The sequence below is a fragment of the Vombatus ursinus genome, unplaced genomic scaffold (assembly GCF_900497805.2).
Source record: "Vombatus ursinus unplaced genomic scaffold, bare-nosed wombat genome assembly UNPS02014826.1, whole genome shotgun sequence".
NCBI classification, from domain to species: domain Eukaryota; kingdom Metazoa; phylum Chordata; class Mammalia; order Diprotodontia; family Vombatidae; genus Vombatus; species Vombatus ursinus.
The window spans coordinates 12,406,483-12,418,716 of NW_020954604.1; positions in this window are offsets into that span (position 1 = coordinate 12,406,483).

The following is a 12,234-nucleotide window of genomic DNA, read 5'->3' on the forward strand; positions in this document are numbered from 1 at the left end:
GTATTTAATTCTAGGGACAATAAAGAGCCACTGGAGATTTTTGAGCAGGGGATGCTACAGTAAAACTTACTTCAGCAATATCATTCAATTGCTTTGGTGCATTATGGTTTCAGGAAGGGAGAGAGATTGGAGGGAAGGAGACCATGTAGGAGACTATTGCAATAGTGCAGGGAAGAGGTAACCTCTGAGGTCCTTGGTAATCATGAGATTCCAGGAATTCTATTTTCTTTTTTCTGTAAGGAAGATCTAAGCATTTGAAGAGTTTTCCAGTGAAACATCTACCTAGGAACTGATGATGTAATTTAGTCCTGATCCAGATTGGTTCTCTCACCTCAGAGGTTGCCCAATCCTGGAGTACACAAGAGAGCACTTAAATTCTTATTCTGGACATTTAGGGGCAGTTCCTATGGGCTGGGGACCACCTTGATTGCCATTCCTGTGTCCCTTGTCCTTTCCCCATACCCAGGATGCTGTGTGTGTGGACAAAAGTTCTGATAATGACCCTGCTATTGCTGGATTCCCTCATAGCTGCAGGCAGAGTCAGCCCAGGTAAGTACAGAACAGTAGCTCCCCAGACAGCTTATATGGAAAAATAAGAGAAATCCTCCTCTCCATGTGGCTTAGACCAAAGAAGGGTTGGGAGCAGGCTGGCACTTGGCAGGATGGGAAGAGGCAAGAAGCTGGTCTCTAAAGTCCCATCATCCTATTCCTGTGCTCCCTTCCACCCTTTAACCTACTTGCCAGGTGTACTCTTGCTTCCCCTTCCTTTCTCCATCTCTAAACTCATCTCTTCTCAGAGACTCTGAGTCTCTACCCTCTCCAACAAACTTCCACTTAAACCTTCTTGTTCTTCTAAACACCTTCCCATGGATGGACTCATTTGCTAAACTTATTTAAACTGTGGTGTTCATAAGGGGAAGGGCTTTCCTATTTTGCTTACCCCTCCCTGGAAGAATTGGAAGATCTGAAAGCCTTGTGTGAAGCCAAGGTATTTGGGATCCATCCCAAGACTTTGAGTTAACATGGTAATGGCAGGCATTTTTTCTGTGTATCCCCATGAGGCAAGTCAGAGGCCAGCTATGAGTTGGAGAGATCAAGGGGGCTGAGCCAGGATGGGATTTCTTTTATCTTCAAGATCCCTTGTTAAAAGGCTAAAAAAAATGCCAGGTCCAATGTCCCCTAAATCTCCACTTCTCTGTTCCAGTCAGGGATTATTTCCTGTTGTGACTGACAGATACCCCAAATCAGCCACTGCTATCACCTGTCTCCTTGCTACTGTTCCCTGGACCCAGGATCTGGATCATAGGACTTCCTGTATGAAAATAGCACCAATCAACCAATCAATAAGCATTTATTAGGTACCTCCTATATGCCTGACACTACACTTGATTGTTGTTGCTGTTTGTGCTTTGTTCTCAAAGAGGACCATGGCATCAGGAAGGTGATGCCATGACTTGCAAGTGAATTGGATTTACGTGAGGGTGAGCTGTGCAAAGTTACCAGCCTCACTCTCTCTTTCATAGCCATCTGGCTACAGTGGCAAGATATAGATCAGATTATGAAGGGAAAAGACCCAAACTAATTCCTGACCTCAAGGGGTTTATAATCCATCAGAGACAATTTATACAGGTAGAATTATATATAGAATAAATTAAAAATAAATACAAGCTAATTTAGAGAGAGAGGGCAGTAATATGCCTGGGTATCAGGAAATGCTTCATGTAAAAAGTGGTGCTGGATTTTTGTCCTGAAGGAAGTCAAGGACTCTAAGAGGTAGAGATGAGGAGGGAGTGCATTCTATGCATAGGGAACAGCCAATGCAAAAACATGGAGACAAGTGATGGCATGTGGTGAAGGGATAGTGAAAAGATTAATTTTGTGAGACCACAAAGTTCAGGGAGTGGAATAATGTGTACAATGAAACTAGAAAGGTAGATTGGGGCCACATTGTCAAAAATTCTCCATCCTCAAAAGGGATCCTACTGGGCTATGACAGAAATCCCTCCAACCAGAGCTGAGTTTGCAGGTAAATAGTGATCAGATAAAAGGCCCTTTAATGCTCTCTCAAACATCTCCCCTACTGCTTGTCCTGGCCCCCAGCCTGGCCATCTCCTCCCTAATCAGGTCAATTATCTGACTTGGATCCCTCATCGAAGACGTTTCTAAGAAATCCTTCAATTTTTTGGTGCTTACAGCAGTACAAATCTCTGGGGAGAGTGTAACTCCCTTGCCAGGGGCTGAGCCTGAGACAGGGAGCTGCCTGAGGTAAAACAGTCAGGTCCTGAACAAGGGAAACCCAGCAGTGGGATCTTAGCCTCAGCAGTATGATGGCTTTTGACACAGCTCCACAGACTCGGCCAAGCCTATAGTCGGCCATTAGTGGAATGAGGAGGCAGTGCTCCAATATAACCAGTCATCCAAAGTAGAAGTGTTTATAAAGTAACTATTCTCTGTTCAACCCTATGTTTGGGGGTCTGGAGAATACAAAGTATCTGAGACATCCGACCCACATGCAAACATAGCTAATGATCCAAGTTCCTGCATAACTGTGTGTGATATAGAGGGGAAATGCAGCAAGAGGGGAAAGCAGTGGGATATTCCTATGACATGGGATGGGCAAGGAAGGAGCAGGTAGGATCTGAGCTGGACCAAGAGGAGGAGACAGAGCTCAGGTTAAGTGTCAACAAGTGTTCCTTCACTATATTAGCTCACATTTATGTAGTGTTTGAAAGTTTACAAAGTGTTTTTTTTCTACAAGTATTATCTCATTGTCAAGACAACTGTGAGAGGTAAGTGCTATTATTATCCGCGTTACATAGGTAAAGAAACTGAGGAAGACAGTTAAGCGACTTGCCCAGGGTCACATAACTAGCAAGTGTCTGGGCAAGTCTTCCTGATTCCAGACCCAATGCTCTATCCTCTAGAATGCTTAGGTGTCTCCACTTACTCAAGCAATAATCACTGAGGATTTACTAGATGAGAATCACTGTGACAGGGTCTGTGGAGCTCACCAAAAAGTGCAGAAAGGTGCCTTTGCCCCCAAGAGCTTGTAATCTAGCTAGAAGTCAAAAGTACAGACTCATAAGGCTGTGCACCAAGGCTGAATGTGGCACATGCCATGAACATTGCATAAAGAATCAGGGCTGCAGGAATGCAGATGGTGACCTTACTTTTGGCAAATGTCTTCCCATATGACCTTGTACAAGACATTGAACCTCACTTTCCTAAATGATAAAGTGCTGTATGTGTACTAGTGGTGGTAGAGAGAGGGAGCGGGTTAGACCAAATGATTGCTAAGATCTTTTCTAGTCCTAACATTCTATCAATTAATCAAAAAACAAGCATTGATTAAACACCAACTATGTACCAGGCACTTTGGTAAGTATTGGGAATACAAAGACAGTAATGAAACTTTAGTTCTTATTCAAGGAGTTAACATTCTGTCAGATTACAGGGATGTGTGTGTGTATGTATGTATGTAACAATGTAACAAGTATATATATGTGTGTGTGTAATTATACACAAAATAAACAAAAAATAAATATCAAATAGATATGTGGGGAAAGGCACGAGAGTATATGGGATCCAAAGGAAAGGCTTCATGTACAAGCTGGTGTTTGAGCAGAGCCTTGAAGGAAACTAGGAATTCTACTAGGCAGGTGATGATGGAGTGCATCTAGGCATGGGGGCAGATAACACAAAGGCCTGATGATGGGAGATGGTGTACTGCATATGGGGAACTGCCAAAAGGACATTTTGGTCGAAGTAGAGAACAGTGGTGTCAAACCCAAATAGGAAAAGGGGCCACTAAACCATAAATGATGACACCACATGGGCCACACATTGACTTAGAAAACAATATATTGATATCATCTATTTGCATTGTATTTTTATTTATTCCATTATATATTTCCCAATTATATTTTAATCTGCTCTGGGCCACACAGAAGTGGTATATGTCACATGAGGCCTGTGGGTCACATTTGACACCTCCACTGTAGAATATAGCAAAGGAGTTTGGAAGGGTAGGCTGGCATCTGGGAATAACGTATTTGAAATGCCCAACAGAGAGTGATGATTTGTTTCTAGAGCCAACAGGAAACACCAGAGGTCATTGAGCTGGCAGGGTGGTAGTGGTAGAGAGTGACACGTTCAGACCTTTCCTTTAGGGGCTGATGTACCTGGATTCGATTAGAGTTGGGAGAGACCATATAACGAGGTTTCTTCTGGCTGGAGTGATTATGGAAGGTTTAAGGGAGGTGGTGACATTTGAGCTGAGCCTAGAAAGACACATAGTATTGTGATGAGTAGAGATGAGAGAGAAGGAATTCCACGTCTGAGAGGATGAGCACAGAAGGTGGCCAGCATATGATCAATTAACAAGCATTTATTTGGTACCTATTGTATGACATGCACTGGGACTACAGAGAACAAAACAAAGCAAACACAGAGACAAATAAACAAAAAAACACAGAAGGGTCCCTGCTTTCAAGCCACTTACTTTCTATCAAGGGAAACAACGTATGCATACACACATATACATATACATACTTACACACAGACTCACACACATATATACACACACATTATATGTACATACACACATACATACATATTCAATGAAAATGAAAGGTATTCTCTCAACCTAGTTACTCCTGAACCACAATGATAGGTGGGTCAGTACTGAAAGTTTTCACTACATAGACTGGGATTTTTGTTAAAGCTGCAGGCCTCTACCTCTTCTGTATGGTTGCAGCTGTGGTGGTTGTGGCTTCTAAAACACACGTTCAATCATTAATCCTCTCCTTTTTTCTGTGTTATATGGTTTTAGGGATGTAATTTTCCCCCAGAGGTCTGCTTCCCAGAAATATTGTTATACTAATTCAGCATTAACATATTCTGTCACACAATTACTATTTGTTTCTATGGTTTGCTTTTTGATCTATTCACTATTTAAGATTTCATTGTTAAGTCTCCATTTTGGTGTGTCTTTTGTTTGTGCTCCCTGAACTGATACTATTTTCATGTTGTTATAGTTTATAAAGGATGTGTTTATAATTTCTGACATTTTAATTTTAGCCACAATATCTCTGTGACCTAATAGGTGTTTAATTTTTTAAAAAGTTCCATGTGGTTCTAATTTTGTGTGTGTGTGTGTATACATATACACACCTATGTATATATACATATGTGTACATGAATGTGCGTATGTATGTATATGTATGTTTATGCGTATATACACCACACACACATATATGTGTGTATATGTGTGTATGTGTGTGTATATATATCCACTTAAGCCCCTCATCACCTGAAGGCCAAAAACCTGGAGTAGCCAATGAGAGAAGATGGTTTGAGCCCTTACCAATTATCATTTGTGATACTATTTTGAGTGAACTTGAAAATCCTCCTGTTCTGTCAGCAACCATAAGACTGGATGAAGCTTGCAGAGACACCCTAAGTCAAGGGCACTTCCTTGCCTTACAGAAACTATAATCTTGGTTAACAAAAGGACAAACATCCTGAGTCATGAACTCTTTCTTGCTTCATGGCTTTGTAATCTGCACAGCCTAACCCCAAAGTGAGCTCAGTTATTGACTGCAGTTCCCATGCATTCATATGCATGCTCGCCTGCTTTAAGAGAAATAAACACAACATTAATTCTGTTTGTCCTCAAACTGAACTCTGTAGGTTGACCACACACACACACATACACATACACATGCATATATGTATATGTATGTATATGTATACATACATACATGTGTATGTATATGTATATGTATACGTACATTTGTGTATGTATATATATGTATATGTATATTCTTTAGTACTGTCATTTCAAAGATACCATAAACCTTTTAGGTCTAATTTCTCTAGAAATTTGTCTACTTTTATATATGTTTGCTAATATGTTTGGTTTGAGATGAAATCTCATGTTTTTTTAAATAAATCTTTATGAATTTCCTTCCTTTTTACATCATTCATATTTCACAAAGTGTACCTCTTCATTCTCCTTACCAAAGAACAACCCCTTATTAGAAGTGTAACAAGGGGAAAGCTCTGCAAGAATAACCTACTCATCAAAAAAGTTAACTATATGCTCTAGATCCGTAGTTCTCCACCTCTGCAAAGAATATAGGGGTGAGGGTGGAAAACAGGTGTAAATTCTCACATCTTTTCTTTAGGTTCAAGCTTGTTCAATATACCTTCATAATATGAAGTTTTAATTGTCTTATTATTGTTATTTCCATAATATCTATAGCCCTTGAGTTTATTATTTTCCAGATTCTGCTTACTTCATGTTATATCAGTTCATATAAGTCTTCCCATACTTTTCTGAACTCATCATAAAAACTGCTTTTTACAGCACAGTAAAACTGCATTATAGTCATGATTTCTCACCTAGACAATAATCTTATTTTTTAAAATCTGTGTTTATTGATATCCTCCCCTCTCCACAGTGTCTTTTTTTCTCTCCCTCCTATCCTATGTAACAAAAAAAAATTGAAAGGGAAAATATGAAAAAAGGGGATAATCAGCATAACTGATCCACACATACAAAAGTCTGCAAATTATTATAGTGTGTGAAGCTTGTAAATCTGCTAACTTTGCAAAGTAGTGGCATGGGAATGAATTCTCATATCTCTTCTTCCAAATCATGCTTGTTCTTCAAACTTTCAAAACATTTGCTTTTGATGTGTGTGTGTGCCCATGCATACATGTATATATAGTTGTTCTTCCTATTTTCACATGTAGTAATTGTGTAAAAAGTTTTCCTGGCATTTCTTTTTTTTCACTCTGCATCAGTTCATTTAGATCTTTCCATGCTTTTTTGTATTCATCATGTTCCTCATTTTTTCCGTTGGAGCATAATATTCCATCACATTCATGTACCACAATTGGTTCAGTCATTTCTCAGTTGATGAGCATCTCCTTTGTTTGTAATTCTTTGTTATCAAAAAAAGTACTTCTATAAATATTTGAGCATATATGGAGAATTTCTTCTAATCAATGGTCTCCTGGGTTTATAAGCTTTGTAATATAGTTGCTGAGTCAAAGGGTATGGACATACTAGTCACTTTATTTGCATAATTCCAATTTGCTTTCCAAAATGTTTGTATCTCCAGCTCCACCAACAATGCATTAGTATGCTTATCTTCCCACAACTTCTCCAACATTGACTATTGTCATCTTTTATCATCTTTGTCAATTTTCAGGGGATGAGGTGAAACCTCAGGCTCGTTTTGACATGCATTTCTCTTTTCTGCAAAAGCCTTCTAACTGGCTCCCTTGATTCAAATCTCTACTTGCTGAAGTCCATTCTTTACACAGACGCCAAAGTAATATTCCTAAAGTATATAAAGTATTGACCTCTAAGCACAATTAATTTTCAATGGCTACTTCTATGATCAAATAAAATCTTCTCTACTTTGTAGTTAAAGCCCTTCACAATGTGGACTCTTCCTATATTTCTAATCTTCCTGCACTTGTCCATACTCCACACATTCTCCGATCCTGCTGTGTTGAACTACTTAGTGCTTCTCACCTATAATAACCCGTCTCTGTGCCTTTGCAGAGGCTGTTCTCCATGTCTGGAATGCTCTTTTTCCTCACATTCAGATCCCAGAATCCTTGACTTCTTTCAAGACTTAGCTCAGTTGCCACCTTTGCAGCAGACTTTTCCTGGTCCTCCCAGCTCCCAGCAGCTACAGCCTTCCCCCTACAACTATTTCTTATATATTTTATTTACCTATTTGTGTATCTTTTATCTCCCAAATAAGAATGTAAGCCATTTAAGGACAGAGATTGATTTTTCTTTTTCTTTGTTGATCCAGTACTTGGCACAATGTGAGGCATATAACCTGAGGTACACATACAATAAATGCTTATTGATAGACTGATTAATACTCCAGAACATGTTTAGCCAATGCCCACTCAATGGGCACTTACATTTTTCCAGTTCCTAACTACTGCAAGAAGAGAATGCTACTATAATTATTTTGGTGTATGTGGACCTTCATTTTTGTCATTGAGTTCCTTGGAGGACCAGGCCTAGCAGAGGAGACAGGATCAAAGGGTATGGACATTGTAGTCACTTTTTCATTATTTCAAATGGCATTCCACAATGTTTTGACCAATTCACAGCTCCAACATCACTTTAGTGGGCCTGTCTTTCTACAACTTCTCAAATATTGACTAGTTTCATCTTCTCTCAACATTACCAATTTTCTGAGTGTGAAGTAAAAACTCAAGGTTGTTTTGATTTACATTTCACTTAATATTAACCATCTGGAGCATCCTTTCATATGATTGTTGATAGTCTTCAATTCTGCTTTTGAAAACCATTCAGTTTCAATAGCTTTTTTTTTTATAACTGGGCTTTTGGTATTATGTATTTGTATTAGTTGCCTATACACCTTTAATATTAGATCATTGCAAAGATATTTGAAATAAAGACTTTTTTTCCAGAGCAGAATGAAAACATGACCAGCAAGGAAGCAAGTTGGTCACTTTCTCCAGACCCTTTTGACTCTCTTGCTACTTGCTAAAAGAAATTATATACTCAATATGGAGCAGGTACAGCCGAATTTTAACGTAGCACAGCTTTGTGAGCTCTGTACCTCTATGCAGTGCTATGAAGAGGAGAGGCTGGTGACACCTAGGGGACCTGGAGTTCTAGAATTGTGTTTTAGAGAAATCCTGGAAGAGAGAAGTGGGTAGTTAAAACTCACAACCATTTCAACCATCTACTACAGGGGAGCAAATATAGGCAGAATCAATTATGCCACTGGATCTCTGAGTGATGGTTCACTTGCCTTTTAATCCTCAACCCAATAAGCTCCAGGTTCATACAATATGAATTGAAAGATGGGTGTGGTTCTTCCTCCCATCACCAGTCAAGAACTGATGGGCATCTTGGTGAGACAATAGCAATAGATAACATTGCTTTCCTCCTCATTTACCTATTAAAGAGGGATTAGTTCAAAGCCTATATCTTCATTAAAATAATGGATTCCTTGACAGCCAGAAATAGGACCTGGGGACTTTTTCCCATGCCAGTGAACTGCATCCAAACTACTTTGCTGCCTATCCTTTCATTGCTATAATATCATATCTCCCCCATCCTTCAAAAAGAAGAAAATTTGGTGGCTGTTAAATCCCTGTCTATTGTCATTAATGCTGGTGTAGGTAAAGATTTAAAGAGAGGTTTGAATCTATGTTGAGGAATGGGATATACATCCCTACTTTACAAAACTGAAATATGAAGACAAGAAAAGTGACTTTGGTTAATTTGGAAGACACAAATGCAAAAGAGTAACATATTCCTGAAAAGGAAATTTTCCCACATGCTTAATGATAAGCCTATGATACCCTATGAATAATGTGGAACTTGCTGTGTAATGGGTTGTTAAAAAAAAGCTAACTATGACTCTTACCTGGAGTCAAACACAGTTAAGGAATCTTCATCCTGTTAGACTTATGCCAGGTTGGTCTGTGCCCTTGGTGAGACAATCTTGGTGTTGTTATAACCTTGTCTCCACTTTTTCCTGTCATAGCAAATGTCTATAACCATGGAAGAAAAATTGTAAAAGATTCTTTTAATACAATGAATCTTGTTGTAATACTCAAACATCTCTGGGTTACTTTAATAGGATGCAAGCATGAAAGTCCTTTTTTTTTTTTAAACTTTACTGTTCTAAATTTGGGGCTATTATTTGTTTCAAGTTCCTATTTTAAATAACTAGGTAAATAAGTTCTTCAGCTTGCCATCCATCTCCGTGTTAATGATTATGCATTCATGTGGAACATCAGGTCTACACAGTACTATCTCTTTTCTAGATGATGTGATAACATATACATATGTATATATTCTCAAAGGGGGGATAGGACAAAGATGGAATGTGATAAAGATGTAAAAGATTTAAATTTCATACAGACTTTATTTTGAGAAAAGCAACAAATCTTTTCTCAAAAAGAAGTAGAATGTATGTGTGTATGTAATTGGCTTCCAAATGTTTCTGTTAGAAACAATGACAAAAATGCAAGTGAACATAATGTTCCTGGGTGATATATTTTAATTTTTTTCTTTTGAGCCTGAAGGTAATTAATTACAATTAAGAATAAGATTGAAAAAGTAAAGTACTGATCACCCTTAAGGTTCAATCAAATATACACAGATGAATTCTTTTGTTGTTGTCAAAACATTTTTGGGGGGCAGCTAGGTGTCGCCGTGGATAGAGCACTGACCCTGAAGTTAAGAGGACCTGAGTTCAAATCCAGCCTCAGACCAAACACTTGACACTCAGTAGCTGTGTGACCCTGGGCAAGTCACTTACCCCCAATTGCCTAAAAAAAATGACCCCCCCCTTTTTTTTTCCATTTCCTCCCCTGGGATATAGAGGTTTTAATTACATTTTAGTAATATAAGTTCTCAAAAATTAATTATGCATTTTACATATAAAATTATATTGATAGTAAATCATTTTCTCTCCTCCCCCCACCCCATTTTAAAGTCTTTCTCTGATAATATTAAGATACAGAAGGGCTCATTTCACAAGTCAGGAACTAATGAATCCTTTTAATTCTTCCTTCATTCTGTAGATGGCATTATTCATATCAGGTACAAGCCTCAGGTAAAAATGCAAAAATCAAGTGGTATGTAAAACCTGAAATTCTCTGAACTCTCAGATGAATTATGGATTCCTAATTGGATAATCTTATAGTTTTGTTGTTAATGAGGTTAGCTCCATATGACTTGAACTGGTTTTTACCACATGAACTAGTTACTGGGAGACCAAATTGAAGAGGTTCTATTAGGCTTTACCAAATTTTCCTAGCTCTTATCACTAGTAGATTTTAGCAGCAATACCTAGGGAACCTCTGCAACTGACCTGGAACCAGGGAAGTACATCTACTACAAGGAACCCTGTCCAGAACTGCCCTGGCAATGAGGACTATTACAGAATTTCCAAGAGAAAATGTTTCACAGGTTGAGATGGCTACATGAGACAGCTAAGACCCAAGAGGAAATAAACTGATTAAATGGACATTTGGAGTGGGTTATGAGGAGCAATCTGGATTAAGGAGATCTCATGTTATTTAATATTGGTGATCATTAATGTTTCCTGGTGCTCGTGTTTGACTCCTAAAGTGCGTGATTCTTTGATCTTTGAGGTATTGAAGACCCCTCTATGATGAAAACAAAGCCAATAGTGATGGGAACATTTAATTTTCTTTTTTTAAATTATTATTATATTTTATTATGTCAATTCTCCTGAACACTTGGCTGACTTTTGAAAATTATTCTGTGTTAACTTCACCTGGCTTTAAAACAAAACACCAGTAGATAGAGCACTTGTCCTGGAGTCAGGATGACCTGAGTTCAAATCTGGCCTCAGACACTTGACACTTACTGGCTGTGTGACCCTGGGCAAGTCACTTAACCTCGTTTTCTCAAAAAAAAAAACCCAAAAAACTCAACTCCCTGAATCATGGAATGACAGTATCAAGGGAAGAATTTTGACATTCCCAAGCTAAGAAACCAAATAAGAGGAAGAATGAAATACAACCACCCCTCCAAAAAGATTGTATTTTTGGAGGAATTTCTCTAACACTGAGTCTTAGTGATAAATAAATCTTTTTCTCTCAATTAGTCTCTGTGACTTCTTTAACATGAAGCCTTATAGGTTGTATAAGTGTAGGATTTTGCAAAACCAATGTTTAATCTGTAACCTGACTTAGTTTACCTATTGAAACTATTTGGTGGATGGAGCCAAGATGGCAGAGTAAAAGCAGTGACTTGCTAGAGCTCTCCCCCAAACCCCTCCAAATACCTGTGAAAAATGGCTCAAAACAAATTCTAGAGCAGCAGAACCCACAAAAAGACAGAGTGAAACAAATTACCAGCTCAAGACAACCTGGATGGTTGATTGGAAAGGTCTATTGCACCAGACTGGGAGAGGAGTGCAGTTTAGCATGGGCCATACAGGCAAAAACAAGGCCTCAGCAAACCTGGAGCAGTCCTCAGGGCATTGAATCAAGGGGAGTTGTGGTGGTGTCCAGACTTCTCAACCCACAAACACCAAAGATAACTTAGAAGGTCAGTAGGAAATGTCTGACAGACCATGGTGAGAGAGGAACTCAGTTCTGGTCCCAGCCCTAGTTCTGGCTCAACCCTGGGGCAGCGGCTGCTCCCAGAGCTCCCCACCCATAGACTAAGGGGGAACAAGC